Genomic DNA, 20,687 nt, shown 5'->3' on the forward strand with positions numbered 1-20,687 from the left:
CAAACCCATTGTAAAAACTGAAATAACCGAACCCAATAATAAACCGACAGTTTGGCTTTACGTTTTTTTTTAAACTGATTTTTTTGTTTGTTCTTGAATCAACAAAAAACAAACTAAACCAAGCCAAACTGATTTTAAGTACGTTATTAAATATTAAATAATAATAATCAGTTATTTATTAACATAAAATTTACACTCAAAGTTTGATGTCGAAATTCATTATTTAGTAAAAAATTTTCAACTCAAATGGTACTGGGAAACAAAAACGAAGCAAAAAAAGCCCATTTCAAAATTGATAAGGAAAATCAATTAGTTATTAATAAAAGTTTAGCCCAAACTCACAAAATTTAAAGCCCAAATTCAAATTTTGAGCCACTTTTGGAGCAAAATCCCAAATAGTACTAAACAAACGGAAACCGAGCTGAAAAAACCCATTTTAAGTAAATGATAAGAAACTGATAAAAGGATAATGGGTTAATTGTTACATCACAAAAGAAATTAGGCTCAAAGTGTTAAACCTAAATTCATTATTTTGGGCCTTTTTTAGGCGAGCGCAATTGGTACAAAATAAACCGAAACCGAAATCATTGTGAAAACCGAAAACCAAAACTAAACGGTTATCAAAAGCCCAAAAATTAAATTTTCAATTTTTGGTTCATGTTGAGCCCAAAATTGACTATTCACGTCACTATCAACTAACAAGAACCAACAATATATGCAACTTATAGAATATTAAAAACAACACACAAAAAATGAAAAATAGCCAAGAAAAAACAACAAATCTTACCTTTCTCCTCTTCAAATGATAAAAGTCGGTAAGATCATAATATTTCCTCAGCTTCATAGCGATGTTTATGTTGGAATTATGGACCGGTTCGGGTAAAAGTCAATACAGTCAACCGGGTTATGACCCGTAAGAGTTACACCTTGGACAACGAACTAAAATCCACTTAAATTGTTTAACCGGTAAATGACGAATATATTGTGACGAAAGTATTATTTATAATAGTTATAAATAATATAGTTTATTTAATAGTTAAATAAACTAGTTCGGGCTTTAAATAAAAGTTGGATCGAGCTAAACGTTGGGGGCTCGGTTAATATCTATTAATGATAGTTATATTATTATTAATATATATAATAAATCTCACGTTTTTGAGATATAACCCAAGTTTTGGATTCTTGGAAAACAATCCAAGAAAACTTGGAGCCGCCGCCTCTACATACTCCATATATACAGGAGTTAAACAAAAGAAAAGAAGAGATAAATCCATCCATCTTGATCATCTCTTTCTCATGCGACAAAGAGATTGTTGCCGATCACTACTGTAGCAGACCACCGCATCGTCACCGCTGCCGTGCTGTTGCCATAGCCTTTAATCTGGTGCTGCTGCCGTGTTCGCGCCACCCTGCCGCCAACGCGCCATCACCGCTAACCGTCACCGTGTTTGGTTTGTCACCTATCACCGTTCGTTGAACCTCGGTGTCTCAACCGGTTAATTATTAACCGAGGTAAACTTAAATATATCGTTAGTTTAATTATATATTTATTGTTCGGCTCGTACTCGTATTGTCTGTAACTGGATCCTGTCGGGTTTAGTTTTCGGTGCTGATTAATTATATATTCCGCTGCTTATAATTATTAATTAATATGATTAATTATTATTTGACACGTTTATTGAACCGGTTTTAATAAACAAAATTTTAACTGATCACCACTGAAACCCAACAATGGTATCAGAGCCTTGGTTACAACATACGAGTCGAATCCGGTATTTCCACCGGTTCTACATCATAAACTTCAAGGTAGTTGACGTTTTTGATCTAGATAAAATATTAGGGCAATTTTAGTTTGGTCAAAAATTTTATTTATTTTATTTGACCAAAATATTGTCTGACTTATTTTTCGTTGAATATGTAAATCTGGACCGACCTTGCTTGTTTGGTTGAATGATTTTATTTTGGCCATATGGATGGTTCAAAAGTTGTATTTAGTTTTCGGTTTTATTTTATGGTTTTTGGCCACTTTGATGGTTCAAAATTGTAATAAATAGGGTTTAGTTTTTCATTACTTGTATTAGTGTAATTTTGTAATGAAGAAGACCCGAAGGAAACCAAGGACGAGGACGAGCTCATGGGGTTCTTGAAGTCAGTGGGAGTTACTAAAGATGACGGGATGCATCAAAAGTCCATCCTTGTGGTTGTTTGTGTGTTGTGACCCTTGACCCGATTGATCTTGCTAATAGGCTCTAGCAAGATCAATCATTAATCTTGGCCATTTAAGATTTACATATTCTGTTTGCTATTTTGGTTGCTTGCTTGATTATAATACCACCAACCTAATATCAAATATATTAAAATAAATTAACCAATCAAGTTTTGCAAAATTAAACTAAATGTAATTTTCCATAACTAATAACTTGATAGGTAAAACTATTAACTTAAAATTGGTTGGTATTATCGCGACAAACTTAGTTTTAATAGGTTATATAAAACCAAGTGTCCTGAGAGATGAAAGGGTTCATCAAGTTGTCTCGATCAATAAAATAAAACTGGACTTTTACTCTATTCGGTAATATTTAAAATTAATCCCAATTTAAATCAATAGTCTATGCCATCCTACTATGAGCCACACTAGAGGCATACTGTGAAACTTCAAGTGTTTGGAGCTACAGCACCGCACTTGATTTCTAGCCTATCCCTTTAAGGTGAAACGGTTTCGTTGACACATCCGACTCTTTCACAAGTGACTATACTAGGGCGACTATTACTTTACTTTCTTGTTACGTGCTACAGCTGTCTGAAGACTAAGGTGGGCATAGATGAGGCTAAACGTATCTACTTAGGCAAACGTTGTCTTAATGGGCCTCATAAACGAGAGTTGTGCTCTATCCACAATTGGCAATCATTGTCTGTCTGCCTAACCACCTACTATTGTTGTGTGCTACAGCTGCCATTAGTAACTGGAAGCAAGATTCTCAAATTCCTATTTACTAATGTCACTGGGTCATTAATAATAGGATTAAAAACATCGAAAATACTAATAAAATTTACTTTTGCTTAATTGAACAGATGTCTACTGATAATAACTCCTCATTCACCCTCAAGGCTATCCTTGAGAAAGAAAAGTTGAATGGTACCAACTTTTTTGAGTGGTACCGCAACTTGGGACTTGTTCTCAAGATGACAAAGAAGCACTATGTTCTCGATGGACCTGTTCCAACTGAGCCCGAAAACAATACTGCTGATGCCAGGAGGGTTCTTGACAAACATATGGACGACTCTGCTGAAGTCGCTTGTATCATGCTAGCCACCATGTCTTACGAGCTTGCTAAAGGCTTGGAAGATTTTGGTGCCTATGAGATGCTTGAGCAACTCAAGGGCATGTTCCAGAAACAAGCCCGTCAAGAACGCTATGACACCATGAAGCAGCTCATAAGTTGCAGAATGGAACAGGGATCACCTGTAAGTACGCATGTCGTCAAGATGAAAGGGTACATCGAACAACTAAGGAAACTTGATTATCCCCTATCAGATGAAATGGCAGCGGATTTCATACTGAACTCTTTTCCCAGCTCTTACGACCAGTTCGTAATGAATTTCAACATGAATGGCTGGGTGAAGATAGTGCCGGAGCTTCATGGAATGCTCAAGACGGCTGAGATGAATATTCCCGCTAAAAACAATCAAGTTCTTATGGTTCGATCTGCTGGTGTCGTCAAGCCTAAACCCAAGAACCGGGGTCATAACGGTAAAGGCAAGAAGAAGGTTACTGTTGCTTCCAGGAATGCCACCAACACTAACAAAGGTGTTGCAAAGGTACCATCGCCGCCTCCTGAGGAGCGCCAATGCTACAAGTGCAACAAAATGGGACACTGGAAACGTAACTGTCCTGACTACCTTGCTGAGCTGAAAAAGCAGAGGACCAATGGTGAAAGCTCCTCTAAAGGTATTTCTATATATGTTATTGAACTTTTCACTGTCTCTAGCAACACATGGGTATTTGATATCGGATGTGGTTACCACATCGTTAATGTCTTGCAGGATCCTAAAAACTGGAAGAAGCTGAATCAAGGCAGCATGGAACTCATCGTTGGTGGTGGGAAAAGAGTCCCAGTTCTTGCAACTGGCACATATCGTTTTGCTTGTCCGTCTGGCCTTGTAGTTACTTTGGATAACTGTTTGTTTGCACCTGGTTTGACCAGAAACATTATTTCAGTTTCTTTACTATTTGAACAAGGATTTAAGTACGTTTTTAATAGTAATGCTATTTCTGTCTACTTGAATGATATCTTTTATTTTGAAGCTAAACCTCGAAATGGTATTTATAAGGTTGATGTTCAAATAAACAATAATGTATATAATCTTTCTAAGCGTATCAGATCCGGCATCAATGATACATTTCTATTGCATTGCCGACTTGGCCACATAAGCAAAGCACGAGTTAAGAGACTCCAATCCGAAGGGATTCTTGAATCCACATGACCGGACTCTTTTGATGACTGCGAATCCTGCTTAGTTGGCAAACTCGCCAAAGGCTCCTTCACTCATAAGAATGAACGAGCAAAAGATCTGCTCGGCATCATACATACTGATGTATGCGGTCCCTTCAGAACCATGTCTAGGAATCATGTAAGATACTTCGTTTCTTTTATTGACGATTAAAGTCGATATGCCTATGTGTATCTCATGAAACACAAGCATGAAACCTTTGAAAAGTTTAAAGAGTTTCAAAGCGTAGTGGAAAACCAACTCGGGAAAACCATCAAAATGCTTCGATCAGAACGAGGCGGAGAGTATCTTAGCTCAGAATTCATACATCATCTAAAAGAGCGTGGAATTGTTTCACAGCTCACTCCACCCGGCACACCCCAACACAATGGCGTGAGCGAGAGGAGAAATCAAACCTTGCTAAACATGGTCCGATCAATGATGTGTAGAACTAACTTGCCTCACTCCTTTTGGAGCTTTGCCCTTTTGACCGCCGCCCGCATTGTCAACCTGGCTCCAACTAAAAAGGTAAGCAAAACCCCATATGAGATATGGCATGGGCGAAAACCCAGTTTGTCTTTCCTTAGAGTATGGGGACGTGATGCTTATGTCACTAGTGATTCAGACGATAAGCTCGATCCTCGCGGCGTAAAAGTTGTTTTCGTCGGATACTATAACTAAAGCGGATATTATTTCTTCCATCCTGATACAAATGTGATTTCTATCAAAAAGAAGGGCCACTTTCTCGAGAAGGAAATTCTCGATCGAGAAACTGGAGATAATATTGTCGATCTTGAAGAAATTCAAGAAATACAAACTACCGCTGGGGAAGTTGGAACGTCTGATCAACAAGTTGTTGTTGCTGATACATCGGACATGAACACAAGCGTTCATAGAATTAATAGGACTCGCGTACCAAACTCTAAATACCTATGGCATCTAGATGGTCCCGAGGTCCTCTTAGTAGCCGAGTCAAGCAACGAACCTACTAATTACAAATCTGCTATCTTAGATCCGGAATATGGGAAATGGCAAGATGCCATGAACTCTGAGATGCAATCTATGCGTGACAATCAAGTCTGGAACTTGGTTGAGCTACCCCCCGAGTGTCGGGAAGTAGGGAGCAAGTGGATTTTCAAGAAGAAAACTGACATGCATGGAAATGTGCAGACATATAAAGCACGGATAGTCGCGAAAGGTTTTACTTAAACTCAGGGTATTGACTATGATGAAACCTTCTTGCCCGTTGTTATGACTAAGTCAATAAAGATATTACTTGCCATAGCCGCATACTATGACTACGAGATATGGCAAATGGATGTCAAAATTGCTTTTCTTAATTGACATCTTTCTGAAGATGTCTATATGGTTCCGCCTGAAGGTTTTGTCAATCCTAAATATCCTAACAGGGTGTGCAAACTGAATAAGTCTATTTACGGACTTAAACAGGCATCTCGCAGCTGGAATCTTCATTTTGATGAGAAAATCAAAGAGTTTGGTTTTATAAAAAATGAAGATGAGCCTTGTGTTTACAGAAAGGCAAGTGGGAGCACTATATCATTTCTCATCCTGTATGTGGATGATATACTGATCATTGGAAACAACATCCCTATGCTTAAGGAAGTTAAGAAATGGTTGGGCTCTTGTTTCGCAATGAAAGATCTTGGTGAAGCTGCTTATATTCTGGGAATTAAGATCTACCGAGATAGGTCTAAGCGGCTTCTAGGGCTGAGTCAAAGTACATACATAGATAAAGTAATTGCACGCTTCTCTATGGACAACTCCAAGAAAGGAGCTCTCCCCATGGCTAAACGAACCGTGTTGAACAAATCGCAGTCTCCAGCAACGGACATAGAAACTAAGCACATGCAAGCAATTCCATATGCTTCAGCGATTGGTTCTATCATGTATGCTATGTTATGTACTAGACCTGACGTCTCGTATGCACTGAGCATGACTAGTCATTTTCAGCAGAACCCTGGCATTGCCCACTGGACTGCTGTGAAGAACATTCTGAGGTACCTGAAAAGGACGAAAGACATGTTCTTGGTGTTTGGAGCAGTGGAAGAAGAACTCACTGTAAGGTGTTACATTGATGCTAGCTTCCAGACTGACCGAGATGATTCTCGCTCGCAATCAGGATATGTATTCACTCTAAATGGAGGAGCTGTTTACTGGAAAAGCTCTAAGCAGAGTGTGGTGGCGGATTCTACCACCGAATCAGAATACATAGCTGCATCGGATGGTGCTAAAGAGGCTGCTTGGATGAAGAAGTTCATCGCTGATCTCGATGGGGTTCCGAGTATTCATAAACCAATCGAGGTGTTATGTGATAACACAGGTGCTATTGCTCAGGCCAAAGAGCCCAGGTCTCACCACAAAGCTAAGCAAATTCTAAGGAAGTTCCATCTCATTCGGGAAATAATGGAACGAGGATACATCATAATAAGCAAAGTAGACACAGATCAAAACCTAGCTGACCCGTTCACTAAACCGATGACTCAGGACAAGCATGATCATCATAGAGATGCTATCGGTCTTAGATTAGCTAGTAGTTTGTTTTGATTTAGTATTTGGATGTGTGAACATTTAAACAGTTATACTTTTAAGTTCTCTTTTGATTTAATGGTTAAATGCAAATGTTGAATACTATAACTGTGTTCGATTTTAATACGTTTAATCCATGAATATTATATTCTAAATTATCCGTAGTCGGTCAGGCTCGTGGGAACAACTCTGAATTAAGACTATTCTGACTTTGGACTCAAGGAGCTGACTTCCAAACTCACAGACCTCATTATGAATGACGTTGGATGTAACTCGCATCAAATCATCTTCATGGATCTTAGTCATAAGATGTTTTGATGCTGGTATACTCATTTAGTATCCTTAGACCTAAGATACATATTAGAACTTTCGTTTACTAAAGACTATTCTTTGATCAGTGTCAACCGCTGTCGTGTAACTGCCAGCTATAAAGGCATTGGTTGGGAATAATCTGAAGTTCAGTGGGAGTTGTATGTAATCAAGACGGGATTCTGTACTCTTACATGATATGTAAAAGTTAGACATCTTGGCGTCCTCGTTGATTCAAATTGGTAAAGTGTGAGGCCTCACCCAAACTAACTGTGTGTTTGATTGGACCACTTTGACTCTTAATCGAGAAATATAATGATTGAACGCCATATGAGATTGAACCTGATCCATGTCTCATTGTTCAATTGATGTCTTATATAGAAAGGATAGATGACAACGATTACCATAAATTCATTATCTTGCAATAGTGTATTCCAAGATTGTTTTGGTTAATGAATTTAAAATGTTATAACCAGTTAGGGGCAACTATGTGTAGCTAGAGCACCGCTGGCTGTCAGTATTGAGTAACTTAACCGGAAACCGTCCAAGTGGGAGACTGTTGGAATTATGGACCGGTTCGGGTAAGTCAATACGGTCAACCGGGTTATGACCCGTGAGAGTTACACCTTGGGAAACGAACTAAAATCCGCTTAATTTAACTGGTAAATGACGAATATATTGTGACGAAAGTATTATTTATAATAGTTATAAATAATATAGTTTATTTAATAGTTAAATAAACTAGTTCGGACTTTAAATAAAAGTTGGATCGAGCTAAACTTTGGGGGCTCGGTTAATATCTATTAATGATAATTATATTATTATTAATATATATAATAAATCTCACGTTTTTGAGATATAACCCAAGTTTTGGATTCTTGGAAAACAATCCAAGAAAACTTGGAGCCGCCGCCTCTACATACTCCATATATACAGGAGTTAAACAAAAGAAAAGAAGAGATAAATCCATCCATCTTGATCATCTCTTTCTCATGCGACAAAGAGATTGTTGCCGATCACTACTATAGCAGACCATCGCATCGTCACCGCTGCCGTGCTGTTGCCATTGCCTTTAATCTGGTGCTGCTGCCGTGTTCGCGCCACCCTGCCGCCAACACGCCAACGCGCCATCACCGCCAACCGTCACCGTGTTTGGTTTGTCACCTAGCACCGTTCGTTGAACCTCGGTATCTCAACCGGTTAATTATTAACCGAGGTAAATTAAATATATCGTTAGTTTAATTATATATTTATTGTTCGACTCGTACTCGTATTGTCTGTAACCGGATCCTGTCAGGTTTAGTTTTCGGTGTTGATTAATGATATATTCCGCTGCGTATAATTATTAATTAATGTGATTAATTATTATTTGACACGTTTATTGAACCGGTTTTAATAAATAAAATTTTAACTGATCACCACTGAAACCCAACAGTTTATCCACAAGCATTTGAACAAAACTTTCATGACAACGCTGCAGCCATATTTTCCTCAAACGTTCATCCGGATTACTCAACAACCTTAAACAAAAAATAATTATGTCATACGGATCTTTATCAACCGGGTGAGAAAAAAATGAAGATTGACCAAGTTGCAACATCGAGACAACGGCACTTAATATCAAGTTGCAACTTGGATAAAAAGCTGTTTCAGAAGCTGCACTCTGTGTAGCATAAGTTCCATCTAAAAGAATCGTAGGCCGTTGATAAGAAATAGTTATCGAGTTGATTTGCTGAGACCTTGTGAGAAGCATCTTGACCACCCCCTTTTGAATCCAAGTAAAATGGCATATCACCAAGACATTGTTTTATGATTGCAATCCTACTTTCAACTTCATAAATAGTAAGACAATATCCAAAATGCGCATGAACAAACGCGCGTTCCGAACGCATCTGGTAAAACATATAATAGGGCCTATTCACAGTAGCAAGCATCAACTTTGGATTTGTTGAATTGCTTCACTTTTCTCAATCACATCTATAGCATAAGCAACATCACTATCACCAAGAGACCCATCAACATATGCACAACCACGCCTGGAACTTCTGGATACTTAACCGCACATGAATGAATCGCTTGAATAAGGCATTATACTCACCATCCTTCTCAAACTCACCACTTTGAGTTTTTATAACTTCCTTTTTTCAAACTTAACACCACTTCATAATGTTTTGAGGAGATCAGTGGCGGATCTAGACATAAATCTCATGGGTAACGTTTAAAATTTTGTTTTATCATATTTCATACAATGTAAACGAAACAAAAATAGAAACACGATAATAAATATATTTAAACACATGTGGTACAAATTTCTCATATTCGCTTTTTGAAAGCTTGAAATTGAGCCATTACACATCTTCTTTTACCTTATCAAGTGTTTCTCTTTCGACCGTACAAACTAAACCATTGTTCAAATACTCATTATCCATTTTCTTGCGCAAACCTGTATTGATAAGCTTTATTTAAGAAAAACAGATTTCAACGGTTGCGGTTGCGATCAGTAAAACCAACGCTAGCTTTCAATATTTGATAAACCAAAGGAAGAGTGGTGTGCTTTCCATTTTTCACCATTACACGAGCAAGGTCACACATTTGACTCAATTTTGCAAATTTATCATCTTTCTTTAAATTTAGTGTGATAAAAGGTCGTACGATCACCCGAAAGGTCGAATACACCCTCTTTCTTCATTACTAAAATCATTCAGATACATCACAGAAAATTACACTATGTTAAATATGTCAAACTTGGGAAACGAATCTCATAGATTTAAACCAGATATATTTTCTAACAAACTAGTTGAGACCTTGCTGAATCTATTTCCAATTACTTGAATCTGCATATCCAAAACCGTATTAAAAACTTCAACCTCAAAATGATGATTCTGTTGAGTCTGTTTATGTTTAATGTTTCTCTAAAAAAAATAAGGTTAATGGTTTTTATTTTCTTTTGGCTATAATTTTTTTGGGTTTTATTTGATTTGAACTTTTAAATTTGTTGAACTTTAAACAAATAGGGGTAACGAATTTTTTTTCAGGGGTAGCAGAATATTTTTCAGGGGTAGCGAAAGATGAAAATTGACAAAAAAAGAAAAAACAATTATACTAACGACGAAAAGTTAAGGGGTAGCGGAGGCTACCCCCAGTTGTGAAGTATATCCGCCCCTGGAGGAGATATTAAGTCAAGTATTTATTTGCTCTTATGTCATGATGTATGCTTGTAACTGCTCTCAGTACATCCATTATCATATTAACCGTAATCTATTCGTGTGAAGATTCAAGTTCATCTAACAGATCAAGCACAATAAGTTTCACATTGCTGTCACTTTGACTGAGTAACAGCTGGCAATGAGTACTGGCAGCAGCTGAATGTGTGCTTAACTAAGACATAATAATCTGTATATACTTCCCCTTTTCACTCGTATTCGCTCTACACACTTCGCGTATCAAACCCAAAACAACCGTTTGCAGTATCATTGTTTCCTTCATGTGCATCTTTGATCTCATTGGCTAGTACAAGTGTTCTTTTGTCATAATGAGTAAGTAGAGAGCTCAATTTCTCCATATTTTGTGCTACAAATGAACAAAATTCTTTTAGTTCATAACGTAAGTTAATCAGGATTTCAAAGCATTATTTGGTCCAATTTTTGTATCTTCTAAATGTATAACATTTGTAATGATCACAACTCAGATGGAATGGTTCATAGTTAAAATGTAAAATCATGAAAATCTGAGTTCCATTAACTAAAACTCAATTTGATATGCGATTTAATTAGACATCGGACTCTAAAATTCATGCAATGACGCTGAGTTCATGATATCACTCACTCACACGTCTTGTAGACCAATTAAGGGGAATATGGGATCAACGATCTTATTGATCTTATTAAAAAGATAGCACAAAGATTATAAATTTCATTTAAAATATGTAGATATGAAGGGATTAGGACCAGTTAAAGTTGGTTAAGAGTGCTAATAAAGGTTTATGTTACCTCATGTTACGCTAATTACGCATGTAATTGTGATTAGTGATCATTAGGTTTTCTTATGTGTAACCCACATGTTTACATGAGTGTGTTGTGTTTATTAACGCATACCTAACCTTTGATCATGACTACCCTTGTTAGAAAGAATTTCTTCCTGAAATTCAAATTGGGTCATCAGTAACTAGTGACTGTTCCTTTTGAAAGAGACATGGGTACTTTAGCTTCATTTGGTTCTCTCATTCCCTGTAAACCTAGGTCTACGTTTTGAATTCCAACACACTTTGACCAGTTTGATTCTTTGAAGTGAATCTAGAGAGAGATTGATGGTATAGGTTTTGAAGGATTTTGGGTTTTATTAAATTTTAAATTTATATCTATATCTATATATTATACTAAGTTAGCTACCTGCATAACACACCGGTTAGAACAAATAAATTTATTTAAATAATAACGCAAAGTGAAATACCAAAAAAAAAAAAACATTCAACAGATATAAAGATATATTATATGGTAGAATAAATTACACATTACACAATATGGAAATAAAAAGTTGTTAGAAAATTCATAAATCTCTATTTATTTCTTTGTACATAACATTTGTAATTTTATTTGTAACTTTACTTTCTATATTAAAACTTAGTAGTTTCACATTGTTTCTGCTTTTAACTCTAGATAGCAACACATAACTGACAATGAGTTAAAATAAATTGTATAAAAAACAAGCAATCATCTATAGCGATTGACCTTAACATTTATTAATCTTCATTGTAAAACAAAAATAAAGTGAAAATTTCATTCTTTGAAAGTAATCATTATATCTAAAGGTGTAGTATTTTTTTTTAAATAATAAAAGCGTGAGTTCCAATGTTACTTCTGGATATTATTTTGGCTTCTATAACACGACTGTCATATTGTATTTTCATTCAATATCGACTTTTAGGGTTAACCTAAAACTTGAAAACCTTAGATTTTGAGGCTATTTAAAACATCAGAAAACTAATATTTTCTTGTAACATATCATTTTATTTGAAGAATGGTAATATTTTTCATCCCTGAAAACATGGATAGCAAACGTTTGCTAATTTCTTGAACAATCTCATTTTCCGGTGCAAGTATAACTCGTTCACTAAAGAAATCTACATTTTTGAAATCTTCAATATTTAAAGGATATACAAAGTCAATTTATCCAGTGTGCTAACATCTAATATTTGTATTTTAAAGGTAAGAAGTTTTCTTATCTACTTGAAAAACCAAAACATATGGTCTAGTGTTTATATTTTTGTAGATTTTTAAGATGATGAACTAAACATAAATGATAAGTTGATTAAATAGTCAATTAAAAAAAAGTTGTAAACGGTTACTTTTTAAACCAATCCAAGGACCGAAACTCATACTAACCATAAACTGTTTTGACTTGAACCTATTTGATACTTTAACAGGTACATAAATTCGCTCGTTTAAATTAACATAAACACTGAGATGACATAAATAGTGAAATTAACATAAACAATCATACATATTTAATAAGTTAAGTTTATTAAACTTTTAATTTTAAACTAATCTTGCCTCTTCAAATGATAATATCGTATCTTATAAAACCTTAATATAAATTAACTAATATAATATATTTAAAACCTTATTAAAAATCAATGTGAAATTAGTTACTTATAATCATCATCATCATCATCATCGTACTCAGTATATCCCACCAATAGCAAAGCTATGGTAGGGTCTGAGGAGGGTAAGATGTAGGCAGCCTTACCTCTACCCCATAGGGATAGAGAGGCTGCTTCCGGTGAGACCCCTGACTCGATAGTAGTTTTGCATCAAGCCTTGGACATAAGGCACATGGCACTCAATCATCGGGACACCAGCTAATTGGTGCATGTACCCTTATCTTTCAGCTATCAACGCCACTACATGATGCCTGATTAACCGTCCGTCACTTTTAACGTTATTTTCACGAGATTAGTAAAATAACGTCAAAATTAGTGCAATTTCACTTTTGCCCACCCGAGGATTCACACATATATACATCATATGTGTGCACCGCAAGCAGGGCTAAAATTAGTTACTTATAAATTAGTTACTTATAATAAAAACCCAATATGAATAAGTAATACAATATATTCATATAAAACAAAATAACATATTTACTGGTATTACATTTTTTAAATCAGAAAAAAAATATTAAAAAGAGAAAATGAAAGATTAAAAAGAAAAACAATGAAATACAAAATTATTAATAAGAAAGAGAAATGCATTTAATATGATAGAGAGGAGGGAAAATTTTGTAAGGATCACTTAAGCGATGACATGTGACTCTTACAAAGTTTTGTTTACTATATAGTATAGACGTTTCACATTAAAAGATTTACAAGCAATATTGCACATGGTACAACCTTAAATTGGGGTAAAAAGAGTCATTAGGGATGGGCAAATTCGGTATTGGTACTGGTACCGGTATTTCCTAAATTTAATCTTAAATACCGGTACCGTCCCGGTATTGAACCGAAAATTTCGATGCCGGTATGGTATTGATCTCATCGCTAAGAGTCATTGTCATATTAAAACTCATGTGCTATTCAATTTCATTTAAAATAGTTACAACATTTTTCCCTTAACTATAATAAACTATTGCAAAATTCAAAGAATAATTATAGCTATGATCCTTGATCTTTAACACATATCTCATTTTAATTTTCATTTTTAACCCAACACCTCCTCATCCACCCCCAAATGATTTTTAAACAACAAAAAACTTTTTCAAATGTTAATATTTTTAGAAAAATATTGCACCATAAAAACGAGCATATTTTTATCTTTAATTTGAGTATGATATTATTATAGGTTTTCTCAGTTAAAAAAGAAATAAGATTTTACATAGGGCTGTTTGCGGTCTGGTTTTGATGATCTTAAATTAAACTGTGAGCCAAACCGTTAGTAACGGTTTTTTGTTATCGAAAATACAAAACAGAACCTTTAAAAATTGAAAACGACCGACCAAAAGTTAAAGAAAAAAAATCAACCATGAAATCAAACCGATGACCGACTTGAACAGTTTTACGGTTTCAAATCGAACCATGAACACCATAAACTTATGCGTGATTTTCAGGACCGCGTTTCCCCATCTAGTATTAAAAGAACAAAATCAAGTGAAATTAAAGGACACAAATTGCCCTCATGCGCCAGACACATGAGCGACTCGAATTAACAACCAAATTTTACGCGCTTTACTTAGTCGAGCTAATGAAATTTGTATAACTTATACTCTTTTAATTATAAAGAAGTATAAGTATACCTTATTGTTTAAGTTAGTTATAATCAAAAGGTCAATTTCTTGATCGCCATTGCCAATAGTTAATCAAAAGGTATGTTATCATTCTCTTCTCTTTTTTCCTTCCTCGTATCTTCAATTCATGAACCCATTTTATTGTAGAACACTTTACATTCTTAAAAGCTTTTTACAGGATTGTTCGAGACTTAGTGATTTTGGGTTTCCTATAATCGCAATCACACCCTTTCTGTTAGAGTGCAAGTTCAACTCCACCCAACAAACCTCATATTTACGCGCTCTTCGCTCTTTATTGAGATTATTATTTTTATATGATAATCACCAATTCGCTGTTTCTGGTGGGATGATGGGTGGGAGTGATTTTTTTTAGTGATCATAGTTCTAATGATCACCACTACGTGCACACTAGCCCGTCCTATTGTTCTTTTAGCAGTTTTTGTACCCCATCGAAGGCAGAGAATGAAGTTACCTTTATCCTGATTATTGTTATGTTGATGATACTCGTGTTTGTATGCATTGATGGCCCAAATCTCAACACAATGGTGTTATCAAGATTCAGGTATTATATTTTAAATTTTAAATGATTTTCTTGCGGTTGGTTCACAGCTTTATATTATATATTTTCATTTGTGTAAATGCTTACCTAGTATTTTTGAAGGTTGGATCGTTGAATACGGATAGATTATTGCAAAGAGATCTTAATTGGATTGTTGAGTCAACTGATACGCTCACCCCCTGGGGGTTCTACTTTAGATGCCTCTTTGTCGAGGAGTACATATTCTCCTTCTTTGAATGTGTACTTTTTAACTCTGCTATTGTAATATTTTTCGAGTTGGCATTTATATATTTTCTTCTTTAATTGCTGCCAACTCTCTTCTTTCCTCTAGCAGGTCTAAGTTCAACCACAACTCTGTTTCGTTTTCTTCATCGATCATCAATACTCTTGCGGAGGGTAGTCCAATCTCCGCAAATATCATCGCTTCAGTTCTATAGGTTAGGCTGAACGGGGTTTCCCCGTGGCTGGTTTTCTTGAGAGTTTAGTATGCCCATAGGAATTTGGGAGTTCGTCTACCTACCCCGCTCGTTTTGTTCCTAACTTTGACTTGATTCCATCCAAAATGCATCTATTGGCTCTTTCTACTTGGCTATTGCCATGTGGATGTGCCACATAAGTCAATACTTGCTTCATGTGTAGCTCAACCAGCCATTCTTGGAGGTTCTTATCGGCGAACTTAGTGCCGTTTTCACTTACTAACGTCCGCAGAAGCCCGGATTGGCATGTGACAAATTCCCAAAGGAATTTTTTGACGGTAATTGTGCTGATAGATGCCAGGGGTTTAGCTTCCACCCATTTCGTAAATTAGTCTATCGAAACCAACAAAAACTTAACCTTTTCAGGGGCTTCGGGGAAGGGTCCCATGATATCAATGGCCCATTTTTGAAATGACCATGCTGATGAGACTGGAATTAAATCATTTTTGGGACGGAAGGTATTACGAGCATTACGTTAGCATGAATCACACTTTCGTAGTTCATTCATTGCGTCGACATGCATACTCGGCCAATAGTATCGTGCGTTGGTAATTTTAGCAACAACCATCCTTGGTCCTGCATGCCGACCACAGATACCTTCATGGATTTCTCTAATCAGATAAGTTGCATCTTCCGCATCGACACAGCGGAGTAACGGCCCCAGGAAAGATCTTCTGTATAATACTCCTTCTCGCAGTTAGTACTGTAGGGCTTTGTGTTTTATCTTTTGAGCTTCGGCTTTTCATTGTGGAAGGGACACATCTGACAAGTATGCTTTGATCGATGTCATCCATGACTCTTCCGGGGTTTGCGCGATGCATACTTGTCTTGGCTCGACTGATGGTTCGCTAGGGTTTCCACCCTTATTTCTTTTGCTAGATGTTCAAAACTTGTGGATGCCAGTTTACTCAACGCATTTGCGGATTTGTTTTCACCCTATTTGATGCGTTTCATTTTACAAGATTTGAATTTCAGGATCAGCTTCTTGGTTTGTTCTAAGTAAGATGCCATAACTTCGTCCTTTGCCTCATATGACCCATTGACTTGGCTAGCTATGAGCATTGAATCAACATGAGCTTCGACGTGTTGCGCGCCGAACTTGTTACCTATGTGCAATACAGCTAAGAAGGCTTCATATTCTGCTTCGTTGTTAGCACATTTGAAGTCTAAACGGATGACATATGTGAACTCTTTTCTTCCTGGGCTTACTAGCTTTAATCCAGCCCCTGATCCTTCATCATTGGATGCTCTGTCTGTAAATAACATCCATATTTTATTTTCTTCTAGTGTCTTCAGTGACTCTTCTTCTGCCTTGCATTCTTCTTCTTTATCGACCGGCACTTCCGTGATAAAATCTGCTAGCACCTGACTCTTTATTGCAGATCTAGGTTTGTACTGTAGAGTATGTTCTCCCAACTCAATGGCCCGCTTTGGTAATCTCCTTGCGAGTTGTGGTTTGTGGATCACATTATGAATCTTATAGTGGGTTAACACATCAATTGGATGGCCATGAAAGTATATGCGGAGGCGTCTAGAAGCGTATACCAAAGCTAGAACCAACTTTTCCATTGTGAGTACCTTGTTTCAGCATCTTTGAAGGTTCTGCTGACGTAGTAGATCGGTGTTTGGACTTTTTTCCAGTCTACTAGTCGGACTACTCCTATCGCTCTGTTTGATGCGGATAGGTACATAGTTGGTTCTTCCCCTTTCCTCGGAACCGTTAGCGTTGGTAACTCCATTAGGCATTTTTTGACTTCTTGGAAAGCTTGTTCTGCTTCCAGTGTCCACTGGAATTGTGATTTCTTTAAGCAGTTCCTTAGTGTTGCTACGAATGGGAATGATTCGGTGGCATGGTTCACTAAAAACCTGCTCATGGCTACCAATCTTCCGTTTAATCTTTGGACTTCCTTCAGAGACTTAGGAGATGTCATGCGCGAGATTGTTGCACTTTCTCGGGGTTAGCCTTAAAGCTATCTTTTATAACTATGACCTCGAGGAATTTTCCTTCTTCCATTCCAAACGAACATTTGCTTGGATTCAGTTTCATACTGATCTTTCTCAACTTTTAGAAGGTATCTTCTATGCCTCTGAGCATTTGATCTTCTTCTATGCTTTTAATGACCAAATCGTCCACGTACACCTTAAATTGTTACCAATCTGTTCTCCAAATTGCTAATCCATCAGCCGTTGGTATGTTGCTCCCGCACTTTTCAATCAAAATGGCATCATTTTGTAACAAAACTTGCCTTTGTAGGTGCAGAACGCGTTTTTATTTTGATCTTTCTCAGCCATGTGAATTTGATGGTAGCCTTTGTATGCATCCAGGAACCATTTGAATTGATATGGTGCTAGCGTGTATACTTTCAAATCTATCTCAGGCAGTGGATAACAATCTTTGGGGCAAGCTTTGTTTAATTCTTTGTAATCGATACACATTCTCCATGCTCCTTTGCTTTCGGGTATCATAACGGGGTTTGCTACCCACGTTTGATATCGTAATTCCCATATGATCCCCGCCTTCAGCAGTTCTTGCACTTAATCGTTTATTGCTTTCGTTTGCTTTGGACCCATCTTTTGTCTCTTTCGGACAATTGATGGGAAAGCTGGGTTGACATTTAAGGCGTGTTCCGCTTTGCGTCGCGGAAATCCTATCATATCGACCGACTGCCAGGCGAAGATGTCCACATTTTTCAACAAAAGTTGTTTTAAATGTGACTTCACACCGTTGGATAGGGCTGGCCCTAGGGTGACTACTTGGTCTGGGAATTTGGCATTCATAATCCATTTTTCTGCCACACGCTTTCGGCAATTTTCTGCGCTTTTGGGGGTTTCGTTCCTTCTCCGACTAAACAACCTTTGTTTGGCCTTACTAGAGCAATGCATGTCAGGGTGGGGACACCCATTATACCATGCGCAGTGGACGGGTTTGCGTTAAAATCCCCTATCGCCTCTCTTCCCAGGATCACGTCATGTTTTGACTTTATTGGTAATACTAAGAACTCTACGTCTTCTGTTCGAGAATGTCTGATGTTGCTTAGTGTTACTAAGACCTTGAGTTGCCCTAACGGATGGGTAAGTTTGTTCGAGAATCCATATGCTGGTGCCTTAACTAGTTCCAGTCTTGCTTTATCTTCCATGTCCAGTTGGTCAAAACATTGTTGGCACATTATGTCCGAAGTGCTTCCTTGATTAATGAACATGTACTTACTCCAGTAATGTCCACTTAAGGCGATGGTAATCAATGGTTGTTCATGCATGGCCCCCTTTTGATTCGTGGAAAAATGACTGGTTCTTCTTTCCAGGCTTCACTACTAGGTGTCTGCCTTTTTGCCCCTTTATATTTCCCGCTTTGTATCATCTGGGAATTCAAATTTTTAATTTTTTTTTGGGGGACCTTCATCCCTGCTTGACCCTTGGTTTCTTGCATGTTTTCTGGCTTCCAAAACCAAATGTTTGAGCTTTCCGGACTTGACTGCTTCTTCGATTTCATTGTTCAAGTTTGTACAATCATTAGTCGTGTGGCCGATTCACTCATGAAACTTGCAGCATTTCGACCTATCCAAATTCTTTTGAAGATCGGCTTTGGTGTCCGAAAGTTAACGTTTTCTGTTGCCAAGATTTTCGACAGAGTTTTTGATAGTGAAGTCCATTCTTTGTGGTTGTTCCCATGGTTGCAGTCATTTTGTTTTTCTCCTACCAGAGGCCTTGCCGTGGTTGGTCCTAAGGTTTCCACTGGTGGCTGTATTTTGGACCATATCGACCCTTTGTCTTTTTTGCTTCCTTTATATCCTTTAGGCTCGCCCTTTGTTTCATTTCGCGCATAATCACGTATGCCTAAAGATTTTTCTGTGGCCGTGTAAACTTTTGCTGCTGTCATAAAGCCGCTGTCAGTACTCTATGGTGGAAACCAGCGTGCATCATGTCTTCGCTCACTCCTCCAATCATATGACCTTCCTTGTTATATCGTGTGATGAAGTCCTTGATAGACTCGTTATCCCTGCGGAATACTGTTAGTATATCCGTGGAGTCCTGTTTGTGTCTCCGCTGTTGAATAAAGTGCCGGGAGAACTTCGCTATGAAGTCTTCGAAGCCTGTGATCTGGCCTTCCGGATGTCTTTCGAATCATTCTCTAGCTGCTCCGTGGAGGGTTAGAGCAAACATGTGGCAACAAACTTGGGATGTCCAACCCGCGATCTCTCCTGCTGCTATGAAGCTTTGTAGGTGGTCACTTGGGTCTGTCATCCTGTCATATTTCCCCACTGAAGAGGGTAGCTTGGAATTTGAAGGCATCGGGGCTTCCGCGATCCTCTAAACGAACTTTGATTTTTCTGTGAAAGCTTTTGACCGATATGGTTTGGTGAAGTCCACGTCAGCGTCGGGATAATATTCCATGTGTTTCTTTCGTTACCTCTGGTGTTTTCGGTCAGGACTTTTTCCATCACTTTCGCTCTGATCGCTTTCGCCATTTCTCTGAGAAATCTAATATTTCACGGGGATGCTCTTTGATCGAATTACTCGGCTTTGGCCCGGAGACCATTCTTGGCTTCTGGCAAGGTTTCTGCCTTGGCCTACTGATTGGTCTCTGTGACTCCCTAATATTTCACTTCCCGCGACGTCGGGGATTAGGATCGCTATCGGATGTATTGTATTGGTCCTCTCACGGGAAGACCAGTGTTTGTGCCGTTACCCTGCTAGCTTGCCTTCTCATTTGTTCTTTCAACCTCATCTCGTACTCAGCACTAATCCTTTCTTGTTCTCGTATCAACCACATTACTGGGTTGTTCTTCAGGGTCTCCCATATTCACGGGACTCTTCTGACGGGCTGATCTTGCTTTCGAGAAGCGGAATGACAAGTCTTGTTGTGGTTGCTCGACTTCGATGTAATCTTCATTTCGCCTCACATTTCCTCCCTGGGACCATATTGGTTGGGTTATGTGCATTTGGAAGACGGCGTTGTCGATGGTGGAGGTTGGCCGGAGCTCACAACGTCTTGTATAAAATCTTAAAACAGTTCTAGCCGGTACAGATGA

The 20,687-nt window shown here is 37.6% G+C and overlaps 1 pseudogene; it reads right to left on the bottom strand.

The window, feature by feature from the left end:
* Window positions 1-8,725: 8,725 nt before the first annotated feature.
* Window positions 8,726-17,226, bottom strand: LOC143592704 (coatomer subunit beta-1-like; annotated as a pseudogene).
* Window positions 17,227-20,687: the final 3,461 nt, after the last annotated feature.

Source organism: Bidens hawaiensis, unplaced genomic scaffold (assembly GCF_021521415.1).
Source record: "Bidens hawaiensis isolate Kalapana, Puna unplaced genomic scaffold, B.hawaiensis_p1.1 tig00041157_1, whole genome shotgun sequence".
Classification (NCBI taxonomy): domain Eukaryota; kingdom Viridiplantae; phylum Streptophyta; class Magnoliopsida; order Asterales; family Asteraceae; genus Bidens; species Bidens hawaiensis.